General features: G+C 42.5%; 1 protein-coding gene across 3 annotated transcripts in view; it reads left to right on the top strand.

The window, feature by feature from the left end:
- The first annotated feature begins 13,207 nt into the window (after positions 1-13,207).
- KIF27 (kinesin family member 27) overlaps positions 13,208-18,783 on the top strand; it is a 97,671-nt gene continuing 92,095 nt past the window's right edge. For 2 of the 3 annotated variants that reach the window (XM_027616645.2, XM_027616647.2), the window contains exon 1: positions 13,208-13,368. The gene's annotated coding sequence lies outside the window, so the exon portion shown is untranslated. Of the gene's footprint in view, positions 13,369-16,775; positions 16,820-18,783 lie in introns of those variants that run through there. The other variant, XM_027616646.2, reaches the window with a different exon arrangement.

The raw sequence follows: 18,783 nt of genomic DNA on the forward strand, positions 1-18,783 counted from the left end.
AGTCCTGGGATCGAGTCCCGCGTCGGGCTCCCTGCTCAGCGGGGAGTCTGCCTCTCCGTCTGACCTTCTTCCCTCTCATGCTCTCTCTCTACCATTCTCTCTCTCAATAAATAAATAAAAATCTTTATTAAAAAAATAAATAAATAAAATTTTTTCTTAAACCCGGAATGGATTATTTCATTAAAAAGAATTTACCACATATAATTTGAAAAGGTTTACAGTGAGGGGTGCCTGGGTGGCTCAGTTGCTTAAGCATCCTAACTCTTGATCTCAGCTCAGGTCTTGATTTCCTGAGTTTAAGCCCTGCTGTTGGGCTCCATGCTGGGTGTAGAGCCTACTTAAAAAAAAAAAAAAAAGTTTAGGTGAATTTGATTATTTGCTTTATGTTGCAGACATTTTGTTACCTACCAAGCACTCATTTCCCACCTTCACCCCCACCTTCCTTCTAACGTAATCTTGATTTTTGTTAGTCACCAGCCTTGTCAGCTCGCTGTGACTGTGTGTGAATGAGAAAAGGCATCCTTTCCCCCAAGCACTTTACTGCCATCTGCTGAAAATTTATCCTACTAACCTTACAAATGACAGTGACTGAACGTGAAGGTGCCTGGCCCACACCCCTCCCCCTCCTCGTGCACTGCACAACTAGCACCACCATAAGCAGTGCTTTGTTTTTATCCCTCCCTTATGTGACTCAGGGAAGGTGATCCTGTCTTCATCTCAGAAGGTAGACCGATTTAATATGAAAGGTTTATTGACAATCCTATCCTCTGCCTGTGATTGCTTTACTAATGGGTATATAATCTGGCCAGTGACATTGGAGGGCAAGTCTGCGGGGGAAGCTTCTGGGAAAAGGTTTCTTCACCTTGAAGAAGGAGATAGAGGAGAAGGTCCCTCTTCCTCTGAGCAGAGTTCTGTCTGAACTCAATGCCTGAAGCTGTTAGTAGCCCTTGTGTGGAGCCAGAGCCGGCGCCCCTTCCCTGCTGCACCTGTCCCAGCTACTGGCCTCATTCCTGAGGTGATGGACACATTGCCTGATTGCCACCATTTTCAATGGGTCTTCTGTAACTTGGACTAGAATGTATCAAAACGAATAGTTTGCAACTTAACCCACTCTCAGGGGACTCCTCCTCCCGATGCCTTCCTGCCCCTCTCCCTCTCCTGCCTACCCCTGTCCCCTTTCTTCCCCTCCTCTTTTTTCTCTCTTCTTCCTCCTCCCACTTCTCTCTTCTCCTCTCCCTGATCTCTCCTTCCTTCTTCAGGCTCAGCCAGCCCCGGGCTTCCTGTTTTCCTAATCCATCATGGAAAGACAGGGAAGGCGGTCCAATGGTGCACTTTTGTGTCCAAGACACAGCTGTCTTTTCTCTTGTGCCACTGAGCACAGCTTGGACTCATGACCCAAAATGATGTTCTAATCTGGGCAGCAGGATTGAAGAAGCAATGAAGCTGAAGAGGGCAGGGGTTGCCAGGAAGGTTCTAGCTGCTATCACATGTGTGTTTTTTTTTTTAATTTTTTATTGTTATGTTAATCACCATACATTACATCATTAGTTCTTGATGTAGTGTTCCATGATTCATTGTTTGCGTATAACACCCAGTGCTCCATGCAGAATGTGCCCTCTTTAATATCCATCACCAGGCTAACCCATCCCCCCACACTATCACATGTGTTTTTGCTTTCATGTCACTGACTAGAACTTAGTCACAGGGACCACAAGTAACTGCCAGGGAGGGCAGGAAAGTAGTTTCTCTTGTAGGCATTGGGTACCAGCCAAGCTATGTAAGAAGAAGTATGGATGGATATTGGCAAACAGCAAGTTTTCACCACCATGCATGGATTTTCTGATTTTCATACCTGATACAGGCTAAGAATTTAAATAACATTTCACGTCACGGTTTTAACAACTGATGATTATTTTACAGACCTATTATTTCACTGGGGATTACAAAATGGTAATGCTCTTTTTTTGTGAGTCTGTGCAAGGGTACCCCTCGATGGATTTCAGGGTGGTCTGGGGGAACATAATGAACATGGAGCTGGCCCTTGGCATCCCAGAAGATGAGAATATTGAAATAGGATCTGGAAAGGGGTTGTTTTTGTTTTTGTTTTTGTTTTTGTTTTGTGGTATTGATTCATTCTGTACACCCTCTTAAAAACAGTTAATGAAAATGTGCACAGCTCCAGGAGTCCCCTCATCACAGCCCTCCATTCAGAGAGGTCCTTGGTTTACTGTTGTTACAGGATTTCTTTTCCTTCAGTGCCTGCAATTCTTGGTCACCCCACTTGGAAGAATGAAGAGGTAAACCAGACGAAGAGTGGTGGGCAGCAAAGTTTATTGAGTGACAGTACAAAGCTCCCACAGAGGGAGGGGACTCCTAGAGGACTGCCACCGACATTTCTAAGTCTAGGGGGTTTTATGGGCTTGTTGGCGGGCTGTTTTCATCTGATTAACCCTCCATGCCCCGGTCACCCAATCAGGTTTTTGTCATCTACCTATCACCTGGGAAAGGGTGGAGGCCTCCTTCCAGGGTGGTGTAAAATCCTTTTAAGGGTGGTTTCCTCTAAGGGCCAGCAGCCTTGTCCCCCCTGCCTTTCTTCTGACTCTCCTTTATTACTGTCACTAAGCCAGTTTACTAGCAGAGATGGAACATTAGTAATGAAGGAGAGTTGGAAGAGAGGCAGGCGGGGACAAGGGCATCCCCCCTCCCTCCTAAAAGGAAACTAACCTTAAAAGGAAAAAGACCCCAGCCTGTTATTCTAGGCTTTACTCAGTGGCCCAGCTTTTGTACCAGACAGAAAGGAAGGGGATGGCCTTGGGTGTCCTAACCCAGGCCCCAGGGCCAGCTCAACAGCCAGTGGGATATTTAGTTATTTTTTTTTATTTTTTTAAAGATTTTTATTTATTTATTTGACAGAGAGAGACACAGCGAGAGAGGGAACACAAGCAGGGGGAGTGGGAGAGGGAGAAGCAGGCTTCCCACTGAGCAGGGAGCCCGATGCGGGGCTTGATACCAGGACCCTGGGGTCATGACCTGAGCCGAAGGCAGACGCCCAATGACTGAGCCACCCAGGCGCCCCAGCCAGTGGGATATTTAAACAAAGAGTTTGATGTGGTGACCTGCAGCTGGCTTGTCTTCGGGCAGTGGCAGCAGCTGCCCTCTTGGTCCCCAAGGCTATGAAACAACACCCTGGAAGGAGCCCTAGGCCCTTTCCCACTGAACAATGAACGACCTGATAGGTAGAGGAGCTGGGGACAAAAACCTGGTTGGGTGACAGGCTCATGGAGGGTTAATCAGATTAAAACAGCCCATACCAAAGAGCCCATAAAACCCCCTAGATTTAAACACCAAACCGGCAACCTCCTTGGATCCCCTCCATCCTCAGGAGCTCTGTATTATCCCTCAATAAACTTTGCATTGCTGCCCACCACTCTTCATCTGGTCTACCTTTTCATCCCTCAAAGTGGCAGGACCAAGAACTTCTGGCGCTAAGGGAAAAGAAATCCTGCAACGTTAGTTCTTATTCCTTTGTGACTTAGTTCCCTTTAATAAAGCTTTTGCTCTGGGGGCGCCTGAGTGGCTCAGTTGGTTGGGCGACTGCCTTCGGCTCAGGTCATGATCCTGGAGTCCCAGGATTGAGTCCCACATCGGGCTCCCTGCTCAGCAGTGAGTCTGCTTCTCCCTCGGACCCTCCCCTCTCTCATGCTCTCTCTCTATCTCATTCTCCCTCTCAAATAAATAAATAAAATCTTTAAAAAAAATAAAGCTTTTGCTCTGTAACAAGTTCAAAAACATTTTGGCTTTTTTTTTTTCATATTTCATAAATTCTTCAGTGGCTGCCTGATGATTTGCCTCCCTCTATAAACTCAAGTAAGTTGGGCATGAGACCAAGTCAGTGCCCTCCCACCGAAGCAAACAGGTTGGGTTAATGACTTGTCACTGCGTGGAGGTGTCTCAGTAAGAGGATGATTTGGGGGAGGGTCTAAGGATGCAGTGCTTTCTCTAGATTGGATGCTGTCAGAAAACAGAGGCAATCGGACCTTTGGCTCTCTCAGTAAATCTCATCTATAAAGAGAGGGCTAGGGCAAGGAAGAAGTGGAAGCTGTCCAGCAGATGCCACTCATTCACCAAGATAGAAGGATATTTGGTACCGTGTGTGTGGCACAACGGCCTTGTTTTTGTCTGTGCTTGGACAACATTATCAAGCAGCCTTATTTCATCTCACTTTTTTAGTCTTGATGTTGGTATTCTGGGAGACTCTGTTCAACAGGAGCATACCACGGGGCGCTGTGAGGGCCAGGCCAGCTTTCCCACGGGCTGCGTTCATTCTTTTCACAACCTTTTCCTTCCCCCTGGCTAGCACTAAAGAAATGAATAGATTTCATTCGATTTAATTCAGAAATCATTTATTGAGCTCCTTTCCCGTGCTCCCTCCCCTGAAGCTGAATGGGTTATGCTTTAATAATCTGGTTGAGGAGGTACAGGTTGAATGAACCACAGCAGGTGATGTAGGAATCAGCCTTGAGACAACTTCACCTTGTTTTTCCTTGTCAATCTGTGACCCATCTCTCTCAGTGTACTTAGGTCACTTTTTCCTTTTTTTTTTTAAACTTTGGTTTTTGATTCTTAGCCGTTTGGTGGATGCCATTGTCAAAGACAAAACCTGCTCAAATAAGGAAGTTGGTCTTGTTCCGCACATTGCACCATGAAGAACACCCCAGATCCAAAGATTAGAGTCTCCTGGCAGGGTGGTGGTGCCTTAGACTTTTCTAGGGAGGTGTAGACACGTTACAGGTGGGGGTAATTTACAGGTGGGGTTGTTTTGCAGTCAGAAGGCTCACTTCACTGAACGGATTTCCCAGTGCTTATCTCGCTGTCTAGCTGTTTTCAGGGGGACAGATGGTTCTAACCTCAGCTAATCATTAACAACACAAAGAATGAGGGATTAGAGAGGCAGTGTCTGGCTGTGTTAGCAGGTTTAAGCAAAAGGGGAAAGATCTGTGTTGGGCCTTGTCACAGGTGAACAAGGGAAATGTGAGAAAGAGTTAATAGTCTTATTTAAGTCACTTAGAGAAGGGTGCTCCTTTTGGATAGACTGTTTCCCAGAACATAAAAGGGTGGGGAATTTCATTAAACAAAAGGTTGGAGAGATTTCATAATGTCACTGTTTTCTGGAAATACAGAGTCCAGGTAAAGTTGAACATTGTCACCATCAACCCTTTCTTGTGCTTGGGTATTGGTTGGAACAAAGTAGGCTGTCATGGCCCGGGCAACATTTTTATTTGCTCATTTATTTTATTTGCTCCCAAACCATGGGAGGTAATGACTCTCAAAGTAAGGAAGTCTAGAATTGAGTTCTCCACAGTATAAAATGTCTAGAGTTAGGATCCAAAGTGCTGGGCTCCCCTCAGGGGAATCATAATATGCTCCCTGCCTTGGTTCTGTCATCAACTTTTGAACAAATCAGCTAAAATCTCTGTGCCTGTTTAATTCACATATGAAATGGGATAATCTAACTCTGATTTTTAGTTCTGGTTACAATTTCCTTTTTTAATCATTTTGTAGAATGTATGCATGCCTCGAATCATTTATAGGATGAGGTAGGATGAGACTGTGGTGGTTAATTTTATATGGCTAGGCTACAGTGCCCAGTTTTTGGTCAAACACCAGTCTAGATGTTGCTGTGCAGGTATTTTTTAGATGTGATTGACATTTACAATCAATAGAGGAGTAAAACAGCTACACTCTATTAAATGGGTGGGCTTCATCCAATCAGATGAAGGCCTTAAGAGCAAAAACAGGTTTTTCAGAAGAAGAAACAACTCTGCCTCAAGACTGAAACATAGAAATCCTGCCTCAGTTCCCCACTTGCTGGCATGCAGATGTTATTTTTATTTTTTATTTTTTTATTTTTTCTTTTAGAGGGAAAGAGAGAGCGTGTGCATGCACAAGTACTTGGCGGGGGGGGGAAGAGTGGGGAGGAAGGGAGGGGGAGGAAGAGAGAGAACCTTAAACAGGCTGTACACCCAGCATGAAGCCCAATGTGGGCTGACCCTGAGATCATGACCTGAGCCAAAATCAAGAGTCAGATGCTTAACTGACTGACCCACCCAGGGACCCCTGGCCTGCAGATTTTGGACTGAAGACTATAACATCAATTCTTATCTGAATATCCAGTTTGCTAGCTTGCCCACCAGGTTTTGGGCTTGCCAGCACCCCGCCAATTCCTTAAAATAAATCTCACTTTCTCTCTAACTGGACTGATGGATGGATAGATACAAGTTATATCTCTATGTCTATCTTTATCTCTACACATTCTATTGGTTCCGTTTCTCTGGATAACCCTAATACAGGTATGAATCAGTAATGTGGCCAAATAACTCTTGTCTAACTCAAGAGTGTTGAATATAAAATAAAAAATTAATAAACACATGGCAACACTAAATCATTTGCAAGGTTCCTTTCCCGTATAAAATTCACTAACTCAAGTCATTGGAAGTTTGAAGAAATACATTATTGTGGCATTCATCGAAGTTTCTCTTTTTCCTATAAACTACATTCCTTCTTTTCTTTTTCCTTTCCGTTTTGATTTATCCCACTGGGTTCAGGATATTTTAGTTTCAAGTGAAAGAAACCAGACTGAAACCAGCTTAATGAAAAAGGAAATGTAATGATAAAAAAAAAAAAAAAAACCACCCCCAAACCCAGATAAGTCCAGGGAAAGAGCTGGCCTTCACCATACCCAGTTATGGTCCAGGGATTAAAATGCACAAAGACTACATCTTGTAGTTCTTTTTTGCTCTCTTGGAGGAGATCACTCTAATAGTTAGTGATTCCAGGCCACAGAATGCAAATCTTTGCCAGTAGCACAAGCAAAAATCCGGGCTTGGCTGACAAGCCTGGCTTAGGTCCCGGGTCCCTGTGGCCTGAGGCAAAGGCCAAGTGATTGGCTGGTCTACCAAGTGGAGCAGGGGCAGTTTTTGAAGAAATAGAGAGGGGGTCTGCTTCTAGAAAGGAAGAGGAATGGTAGGTAGCCCCAAAACCTTGTCTTCTACACCTTTGTATGTTCAGAATTCTTCGGCAGATGGGGATCATTTCAAGTTGGCAACTGCCGAGGAAGAGCTAGGAAAAGGGTAAGGCTGCATTCTGAATTGATCCAAGGAAAGAAATAATCCAATTTCCTGTCTGGGGGTGGGAAAAACCTAGTAACTCCCTTCCTGCACTATTCCGATTTTAATATTCTCAGGATAGACTAAGGATTGGTTGGCAGATGAATTAATTAGTATTCTTTGGTTGTGGGAATGGAATTCAATTATTAAGGCTCAGTAACTTTGATGCAGGCTGAGTTAAAATGAAAAGAAACAGTAGCTCCCAATGGTGTTTAATAAGGAGTCTAGAAATACTTTGAGGAGTGGTGAAAATGGCCTTTGGACGGCAAGTAAGAAAATATAAAACCTGAGTTCATAATCACTCTGCCCCCACTCCAAAAGAAGAACCCTATTGGTTGACTTTAGAGCTTGGTAAGGACCAGTTCATTATTCTCAAAATCAATCAATGAAAGGGAAAAAAAATCAAGCATGCATCCTGTCATTCCTAACTGCTGTACTATTTTCAGGATAACCCGATAGAGGGAAAGCTCTTCTTATAAAACAATTCCAGCTAATAAATGCGAAAAAGGATATTAGAATTAGAACATTACCATTTTGGAAGCCCTATTAAAATAATAGATCCAGAAAGTGATCATCAATGTCTGTTAAACCATTAGGTAAAATGGTAGTGGGGAACTTTTTATTTTTATTTTATTTTTTTAAAGATTTTATTTATTTATTTGACAGAGAGAGACACAGCGAGAGAGGGAACACAAGCGGGGGAGTGGGAGAGGGAGAAGCAGGCTTCCCGCTGAGCGGGGAGCAGGACTCTGGGATCATGACCTGAGCCAAAGGCAGACACTTAAAGACTGAGCCACCCAGGCGCCCAATGGGGAACTTTTTAGATGGATGGATTAGGCTGGAGGCATCTGAACTCACTCGTAATTTTTATTTATTTATTTATTTTTAAGATTTAATTATTTATTTGACAGAGAGAGACACAGCAAGAGAGGGAACACAAGCAGGGGGAGTGGGTGGGGAAGAAGTAGGCTTCCGGGGGAGCAGGGAACCCGATGCGGGACTCGATCCCAGGACCCCAGGACCACGACCATAGCCAAAGGCAGACGCCTAACGAATAGCCACCCAGGCGCCCCTCACTCGTAATTTTTAACACGGAAAGTGGGATATGCAGACACTATGTGCCTCCTGGTGTGTTGCAATAGGAAGTACACAGTCCTGTGTATGAATTATTTTTGCCAGAAAAATTGAACCTGAATCTAATCAGGAATCTAGATCTAACTACTAGTTTTCAGGAAATGTAGGAAATACAAGAACAAGGTAAAATGAAATGACAACACAAAGATGCGATTGCCAACTCTAAGAATGTGAGATGTTCTAAAGAACAAATGGGCACTGTTTTTTCAATAGATCGTTTTTTTGTTTGTTTGTGTTTTAAAGGCGGGAATTGGCATGGGTGTGGAGAAAAGGGAATCCTTGTGCACTGTTGGTGGGAATGTAAATTTGCGCAGCCACTCTGGAAACAGTATGGCAGTTCCACAAAAAATTAAAAATAGAATTACTACATGATCCAGCAATGACACTTTTGGGTATATATAAAAAAATAATTGAAAGCAGGATCTTGAAGAAATATGTACACACCCTTGTTCATAGCAGCATTACTCACAATAGTCAAAAGTTGGAAACAACCTAAGTGTCCAATGGAAGATGGGTGGACAAACAAAATGTAGTCTATCCAGACACTGAAATATTACTCAGCCTTAAAAAGGAAGGACATTCTGACACATGCTACAAGATGGATGAATCTTGAGAACCTTGAGTTGTTGTTTAATGGGTACAGAGTTTTGCAAAATAAAGAGAGTTCTGGAGATTGGTTGCACAACAGTGTGAATGTCCTCAACACTATTGAACTGTACACTTAAAAATGGTTAAGATGGAAAATTTCATGTAATGTGTATTTAACCACAAATTTGAAAAAGGCAGAGGGTAACTGTTACTGATTATGAGAGAATGAAGGGCCATATCAACCCAATGCTACATGTGGACCATGTTTGGATCCTGATTTGAGCAAATAAACTGTTAGAGAGTGAGCGAGGGAGAGCGATGCATTATGTAGAAAGCCACAACTCAGCTCAGCCCTTGGGGAGGCAGCGTTGACTTTGTCATCCAACACACATAGGCTGCATGCAGTCTTCCCTCTGCCACTTACGAACCATGTAGCATTGAGCAAATTGTTTTCTGGTTTTGATTTTTTAAATTTCTGTAAACACTTACTGAATCTCTGCAATGAGCTTAATATTTACTATCTATTAAATACTGACTATACTCAACAACGTGGACATAAAAATAAATAAAACATGGTCTCTGCGGATGCTGGAGAATTGATCAATACAAGAGAATAAAGAACCCCTCAAATAAGACCATGAATATGTGGGAATTTGTCCCATTTCATTGATTCTAAGACAATTTTTTTTCACATTTCACTTCAACTTATATGAACTGTATAAACTTATATGAAATATATTTTCTTATTCAAAATAATCTGACTTGGGGTTTCTGTTACTTGTAACATAAAGCACACTAATGATAAACTTTTCAACAAAGTCTTTTTTTATTTTAAAGTAACCCAGAGTTGGTTTTTGTTCCTTGGAACCAAGACTAATTGATTCAACTATAAAAATGACTCTAACCCAGTGTTGCTGATGGTTATCATTTTGGTGAATTTTGTTGAATATTTTTACTACCTTGTGTTCTTACATGTGAATTTCTCCCCTGAACAAAACTGAAAAAATTATTGTCAATCTAGCTACCTAACAATTTTTGAGTAATTATTCCTACTTTCAAACCTCACAACAACCCTATGAAGTAGGGATGAGTTTTATCCCAATTCTTCAGGTGAAAAAACTTGATATTATTTTGTATCCTTATTTGAAGCATTTTCCTATACCAATTTTTTGTAAACAGGAGTTTCAATGAATAGATAATATTATTTTATAAATATACCATTAATTTATCAATCCCTTTCATTGAACATTTATGTAATTTCCAAGTTTTTGCTATTACGAATAGTATAATAAACATTCTTGCACATGATTCTTTTTTTTTTTTTTTTTAGATTTTATTTGTTTGAGAGAGATAGAACAAGTGGGAAGGGGGAAAGGGCAGAGGGAGAGGGGGAAGCAGACTTCCCGCTGAGCAGGAAGCCGGATTCAGGACCCTAGGATCATGACCTGAGCCAAAGGCGGATGCTTTACCAACTGAGCCACCCAGGCGCCCCAAGCATGTCATTCTTTATCCATGTATCTGTTTTCTCAGGAAGATGACAAGAGGTGGGATTATGTATAAAAGTGATTCTTGCTAAATGCTTGTGGGTTACATTATGAAAAGTTGCTGCCAACTTTACAGGTGAGAATGGTTTATTATTTTAATTTGCATTGCTTGGTTTATTAGTGAAGTAAAATGCCATTGACATGCAAGCCAGACTTCAGTTTTCTAATCTTCTGCCTTCCAGGTCCACAGGGCCAATCTCTGGTTTTGTCCAGCACTAGACTGGACTTGGGGACTGGCATATCTTTAAGTTCCTACAAAAAACCCTCGGTCACAAATGCCTCAGTTAGCAACGCTGACTTTACTGAAGATTTTGCGGGAGAGAGGGAGGAAGGGTTCACATTGCACACCTCTCAGCATACAGCCTAAGGATCCCTGTTAGCCATTTCCGTTCTTCCTGAACCTCCCTTACCAGCTGTCTTCTCCCTCCTCTCTGCTTCAGCCTCTTCCCAACACCTTCCCCTCCCTCCATCTTACTCATTTCTTTTCAAGAGCAGTCAAATAATTCTTCTCCTGGTCTCATATGAACAATATTATCCTCTTTTCTGAAGCCTGGGTACCAACCAACTCAAACCCAGCTGTAGGCTCCAAAGTGTCTCCTCAGCAAAATTGTGTCTCTCTGGACAGGGGTTTCTCATTCCAGCTACTAAAGGTAATATCTCCATGGCTTTGAACGTGGACTTCAACTACCTCCATTTTGACCTCAAACTTTCTTTCTTTTCTTTTTCTTCTTTTTTTTTTTTAGATTTATTTATTTATTTTAGAGAGAGGTGGAAGAGGGGCAGAGGGAGAGAGAGTCTTAAGCAGACTCCGGGCTTGAAGCATGGAGCCTGGCTCTGGACATGGAGCCCCATGTGGGGCTTGATCTCACAACCCTGAGATCAGGATCTGAGCCAAACCGACTGTGCCACCCAGGTGCCCCATTGACCTCAAACTTTCTATTGAAGTTCTTCTTTCCAACTTACCTCTTAACTCAGGCAAAGGATCCTGTGGGCAAAGCATCCCCTGATGGGAACAAAACCTACCCCCTCAAGCAATGACAACTGCCCTGAGCCAGCAAGACCCCATGTGATTGACCCCAAGAAATGGTCGATTAGATTTTCACTGCCCACCTGCACATATCCTCCCACTTTTGCTGCACATATTCCTTATATCAACTTGGAAGCATTTTCAGCACTTTGGGGACAGTCTTTGGGATGCTAGTCTGCTATCTTTCCAGTGTTGGCCTCACTGAAATAAATTCCTTTCCTGTTTCACCACCATTTGTCTCTCTGCCTTCAGATTTTGTCAGCGGCCAGTGGCCGAACTGGTCTGTTTGGGAACCCTGGAGCCAGGTGCTTTCTGAAAATAGCATGGTCCTGCAAAAACTTATGTAAGCCAAATGGTGTAAAGTGAAGAAGCAACTACCATTAAATTTTACGGAAAAATTTTGACCATTCCCAAACCCCAAAAATGACCTATTGTAATTCCTCTCTGATACGTTAGGACACATCTTGCTAACAAATGCACAAAATAAATCAAGATAAAGCACAGATGCTCACAGACACACACAGAACTATGGCTGCTTGATGCCCAGGTGCTAAGTGTGGTTTCCCTGAAGGCGACTCTCTTCTCCCGGGGTGCCCGCTGCCTCTGTAAGGGTTGGTTGCAAAACAAACGCTGAACCTTATTTTGGCTTTCACCTTTTATCATAAAATCGAAAATCCTCTTTGGATTTCTTCCATTTAGCAGAAAGAGATAGTAATGTAAGTTTTTCAGCCAAGAAGCATAGTGTGAACTTTTGAAAAGCAGGGGATACCTGTAATTCAATTTAATAACTAAGTAGCTTTTTTCCCCCACCTTCATTCCTAAGTTTCATGAGAGAAGGGATGCTTTTTGAAAGTTACTTAAAAAAAGAAAAAGAAGAAACATCTCTTGGAAGAAAATGCTTGGATTGTGCTACTAAAAATGGGGAGGCATTACGGCATTTAAAACTAGATTGGAAAAATTAAACATAGAATTATCATATGACCTGGCAATCCCATTCCTAAATCTATATCAAAAGAACTGAGAACAGATATTAAACAAATACTGGTACATGAAAGTTCCTAACAGCATTATTCATATTAGCCAAAAAGTGGAAACAGCTCACATGTGCATCAAATGAACTGATAAATAAAACGTGGTATGCCCACGCAATGGGATATTATTCAGCATAAAAAGGAATAAAATTACTGATACATGCTACAACATGGGTAGACAAGGAAAACATTGTTTAGCAAAAGAAGCCGGACACAAAAGGCCACAAACTGTATGATTTGGTGAATCAAAAAGGCCCAAAACAGGTAAATCGATACAGACAGAGAAATCGGACTGGTGGTTGCCAGGGACTGTGGGAGAGGGGAATGGGAGTGACTGCTCATTGACACGGGGATTTCCTTGTGGGGTGATGAGAATGTTTTGGAACCAGAGGTGATGGTTGCACAGCTTTGTGAATGCCTAATGTACACCTTAAAATGGTTTGATGTATGTTATGTGAACTTTACTTCAATAAAAAGAAATGGAATTGGCTGCAAAAATACTGAAACAACGTGAGTCTTTCTCACATTCATTTTACAAACCGGTGGGGAGTTACTTTGGTTCCGCACTCTGCCAGAGGTCCCAGAGAGTTGGCTTTGTAGCCACGCCCGGAGCTGGCCTCCCACCCCCGTGGGGCGGGGCTTGTGGGGGCGGGGCTTGCCGGGGACGGACTTCGTCGGGGGCGGGGTCTGGGGCGGGGTCTGGGGCGCGGCCGAGCGCCCGGCCGGGAGGGGCCGCGTCCGGGACTGGCTTCGCCGGTTGCCCGGAGAACCCACGACAACAAAAGGCCCGACCGGCGGCGGCGGCGGCGGCCGGGCGGAGCGAACCTGGGTAGTTCTGCGCTGTGCTCGCCGCCGGAGACCGGGGCTTTCTCGAGCTGGTCAGTGAGTGGAGGGCCGGCCTGGCCGGGCAGGGTGCGGTGCGGCGCCCTCCCGCCCTACTGTCCGCCGCGCCCGCGCTCCAGCCCGCTGTTGCGGAGAGGGGGCGCCGCCTAGGGGTGGGGGTTCGGGCGCCTCTGCGGGACGGCTCGTGGGGTGGGGGGCGGTTGGGGCGCCTGCACAGCCGAGGAGGGCGCCGGAGGGGGCTGAGGTCGGTGCCGGGAACCCCGCCGAACGGCCGGGGGAAGTGGGGTCCCCCATGAGGTAGAAGGGCCCGGGAATTAGGGACGCGCGGGAACGCCGGACGGAACCCCACTAAGATCCTATGTTTCTGGTGCTGGTGCTTCCAGCTGCGGGAGCTGAAGGGGATGGGAAGGCCCACCCTCATGGGGGTTTCGTTTTGTCACCGGCCTCCTTTTTCCATGCGGATATTGAAACTTTGGTGCAACCCAAGCGCCGAAGAAGTCTGAAAGTCTCCTCCCTCAGGGGCAGGTTTCGTTGAGAAAGAACGGTGCCCAAGTTCTTAAGTTGAAACACCTTTTAAATAACACTTCGCTCCCTCCAAGTTTTCAATTTTTGTTTTTCCACTTTACTTTCTCTATTCTCTCTCTAGTTATTTATGCATTTGTGACCTTTTCTGAGATACTTTTGCGATTCACTGTCCATTTGCTGGGAAGTTTCTTACGGAAATATTAGCAAACCGAAATTTTTAGACAACCACTACTTCTGAAAAATCACGGGTACTGGATGGCAACAGTATTTGGAGACACTTCTTTTTGATCAGCGACATGACATCAGTGATCAAAGATTCTCTTGCCTTTCTCCGATTTCAAAACTCCATGGAGTATGCCTAAATATTACCAGCCAATCAGATTTCACCTTTCTTTACTTTTATTGGTGACATAATACATATGCTTGTGATGACTGCAATTGAGAAGAATCTGAAGTTTAAATGCTATGGATTTTTGTTAAAGATTTTATTTATTTATTTATTTGACAGAGACACAGCGAGAGAGGGAACACAAGCAGGGGGAGTGGGAGAGGGAGAGGCAGGCTCCCCGCTGAGCAGGGAGCCCGATGCGGGGCTCGATCCCAGGACCCTGGGATCATGACCTGAGCGGAAGGCAGACAGCTTAACGACTGAGCCACCCAGGCGCCCCAACTATGGATTTTTTAATACTTAAATTGGATACTAATTTTTGACAAGCGATAGATTTAGGGGACCTTATTTATCAGAATAGAATAGATAGAATTTCTTTGGCCTTTTTAGCAAAACTTTCCCATTATAAAAACCGAGAAAGTGAAAATATCCCAGTTACACTGGACCTTTTATTAGCAGTTTTGTTGGAAATAGTTAGGTTTGGCTTAACAAAGACCATAACTTTTGTTTTAACGTGATAGCATAAATAAAAAAAATAATCTGTATAATAAAAACTTCAAATGTAGATGTTTAAAGACATTTGGAAGAACCAACTCATACAGCATCCTTGTAGTTTATTTGGAAAAGTTTCTAGTACCAAGTGATTGCAGAGTCCTTTAGGATCCAAGAAAAGATATATCATACATATGAGTATTTTTTCACAGCTGACTTTAATTAGAATGATTAAAACTGCCAAGGTTAGGTGCATCTCTTTATTGTGGCCATTAAATATAGCATGTTGACTCGGGATTTTGCAGCCCAAGGGAGCTGATCTTTTTCTTTTTTTACTCTTTTGGGCTTTTAGTAGAGTGATGTATTTGTTATTTTGATCCTTTTCAGACTGTCCACTCACAAAATTATAATGCACAGTACTGCTGCAGAGTTTTTTAAAGGCTAGTGAATATTAAATATGTATTAACATTTCCATAGCAAGTAGGGCTGAAAATGTTATTTTAGTCTATTAATAGTCTACTAGGCTACTTAATGATACTGTGCAAGACTCCCCTTCTCCAAAGAGCCCAGCCATACCCCAACCTGGTTATTTTTCATTATCTGCACTTACACATTATTAAGACTACTTGTTACATTTTCTTTTTAGCTTTTCTTTTTTAAGATTGTATTTATTTGTCAGAGAGCACAAGCAGGCGGAGCGGCAGGCAGGCAGAGGGAGATGAGCCTGGTGTGGGGCTTCATCCCAGAACCCCGAGATCATGACCTGAGCCGAAGACAGACGCTCAACCGACTGAGCTACCCAGTCGCCCCTCTTTTTAGCTTTTATATGGTATGGTGTAAGCTTTATCCTACCAAAACCAAACATTCATGCACAAGTTTTTATGAAAGCTTATGTTTTTATTTCTCTTGGGTATATACCTAAAAGAGTGGAGTTGCTGGGTCAAATGATAACTATGTTTTAACTTTTTGAGGAACTGCCAGACTCTTTTCCAAAGCTTGCTGCATCATTTTACATTTCCATCTGGAGTATGTGATGTTTCCGTATTCTATACGTTCTTACCAACACTTATTTTGTTTTGTTTTTTAAATTTTATTTATTTATTTGAGAGGGAGAGTGGGAGAGAGAGAGCACAGAGGCAGGAGGGTCAGAGGGAGAAGCTGACTCCCCACTGAGCAGGGAGCCCGATGCGGGCTCGATCCCGGGACTCCGGAATCATGACTTGAACCAAAGGTAGACGCCCAACTGACTGAGCCACCCAGGCGCCCCTCACCAACACTTGTTTTGATCTGTCTTAAAAAAATTTTTTTAATATATTAATATCCATCTTTTTAAAAATTGAAGTGTATTTGACACACAGTGTTCCATTAGTTTCAGGTGTACAGACAAGTCTATACGGTATGCCATGCTCACCACAAGTGCAACTATGATCTGTCATTGTACAATGCTATTGCAATACCATGACCCTATGCTGTGCATTTTATCCCTGTGACTCATTTCATAACTGGAAGACTGTATCTCCCACTACCCTTCACCCATTTTGCCCACCCCACAACCTACTACCCTCCAGCCACCATCAGTTTGTTCTCTGTATTTATGGGTCTGATTCTGCTTTTTATTTGTTTGTTTGTTTTGTTTTTTTTTAGATTCTACATATAAGGGAAATCATATGAGGGGCACCTGGCTGGCTCAGTCCGTTGAGCATGCAATTCTTTGTCTCACACGTGAGACTCAAGCCCCACACTGGGTGCAGAGATTACTTAAAATAAATAAACAAACAAACATTAAAAAGAAAGGAAAAAATCATGGTATTTGTCTTTCTCTGTCTAACTTATTTCACTTAGCATAATACCCTGTAGGTCCATCCATGTTGTTGCAAATGGCAGGATTTCATTCACTTTTATGGCTGAGTAATATTCCATTGCATATATATACCATATCTTCTTTATCCATTAATTTATTTTTTTTAAAGATTTTATTTATTCATCAGACACAGAGAGAGAGAGAGGCAGGCTTCCCATGGAGCAGGGAGCCCGATGCAGGACTCGATCCCAGGACCCCAGGATCATGACCTGAGCCAAAGGTAGACGCTTAATTGACTGAGCCACCCGGGCGCCCTCCATTAATTTGTTGATGGACACTTGGGTTGCTTCCATATCTTGGCTATTGTAAATAATGCTAATAAACATAGTGGTACATAGATCTTTTTGAATTAGTGTTTTTGTATTCGTTGGGTAAAATACCCAGTAATGCAATTAGTGGATCATAGGGTAGTTCTATTTTTAATGTTTTAAGGAAGCGCCATACTGTTTTCCAGAGTGACTGCACTAGTTCACATTCCCACCGATCATGCTTGAGGGTTCCTTTTTCTCCACATTCTTGCTAACACTTATTTCTTGTCTTTTTGATTCTAGCCATTCTGACAGGTGCAAAGTGATACCTCATTGTGGGTTTGATTGCATTTCCCTGCTGGCTAATGATGTTGAGCATCTTTGGATGTGCTTATTAGCCATTTTTCATATCTCTGAGGAACAAAAGATTTAAATTTGCTCAAATCCATTTCATCTATTCTTCCTTATAAAGCTTATTTCTTTTGCTTTTGGTGTTATACCTGAAAAACCGTTGCAAACCCAAGGTTACCAAGAGTTACCCCTATGTTTTCTTCTAAGAGTTTTATGAGTTTTAGCTCTTACACTTAGGTATGTGAACGATTGTGAGTTAACTTTGTATATGATGTGAAGTAAGAGTCCAATTTCATTTTTATGCATGTGGATATCCAGTTTGTGTCAACCATTTGTTGAAAAGCCTGTTCTTTCCCCCACTGAATTGTCTTGGTGCTCTTGTCAAGAATCATTTGCCCATAAATTTGAGGATTTATTGGGACACCTGGGTAGCTCAGTTGGTTAAGCATCTGCCTTTGGCTCAGTCATGCTCCTTGCTCGGCTGGGAGCCTGCTTCTCCCTCTGCCTGCCACTCCCCTTGCTTGTGTTCTCTCTCCCCTCTCTCTGACAAATAAATAAAATCTTAAAAAAAATATGAGGATTTATTTCTGGATTCTCAGTTCTTTTCCATTGATCTTTAAGTTTGTCTTATACCAGTACCGTACTGTCTTGATTCCTGTTGCTTGGCTTTAGACTTGGGGAAGTGTGTCCTCTGACTTTGTTCTTTTTCAATATTATTATAGCTATTCTGTGTCCCTTGAATTTCCATATGAATTTTAGGATCAATCAATAAATAAAATCTTAAAAAAAAAAAGAATTTTAGGATCAGCTTGTCAATTTCTGCAAAGAAGTCAGCTGGGATTCTGATAGGAGTTGCATTGAATCTGTAGATAAAAATTTGGGGAATATTGCCGTCTTAACAATGTTTTAAGTCTTTCAACCCATGAACATGAGATGTTTTTCCATGTATTTAGATCTCCTTTACTTTCTTTAACAATATTTTATAGTCTTCAGAGTATAAGTTTTACATGCTTTTATTACATTTTTATTTCCAAGTATTTTATCCTTTTTGATGCTACTATAAATGGAATTGTTTTCTTAATTTATTTTTCAGGTTCATTGTTAAGTATAGCTACCAATTTAAGTTTCCCCCCCACCATGGCTTTCTTGACTTTTATTTCTTTTTCTTTTTATTAGCATATAATATATTATTTGTTTCAGGGGTACAGGTCTGTGATTCATCAGTCTTACACAGTTCACAGTACTCACCATAGCACATACCCTCTCCAATGTCCGTCACCCAGCCACCCCATCCCTCCCACCCCCCTCCACTCCAGCAACCCTCAGTTTGTTTCTTTAGAGTAAGACTCTCTTATGGTTTGTCTCCCTCTCTGGTTTTGTCTTGTTTCATTTTTCCTTCCCTTCCCCTATGATCCTCTGCGTTGTTTGTCAAATTCCATATATCTGTGAGATCATATGATACTTGTCTTTCTCTGATTGACTTATTTCGCTTAGCATAATACCCTCTAATTCCATCCACATCGTTGCAAATCCAATTTAATTTTTAATATATTCTATCAGCGATTTTCAGAAACAAGTACAAAAG

Source organism: Zalophus californianus, chromosome 13, assembly GCF_009762305.2.
Source record: "Zalophus californianus isolate mZalCal1 chromosome 13, mZalCal1.pri.v2, whole genome shotgun sequence".
Classification (NCBI taxonomy): Eukaryota; Metazoa; Chordata; class Mammalia; order Carnivora; family Otariidae; genus Zalophus; species Zalophus californianus.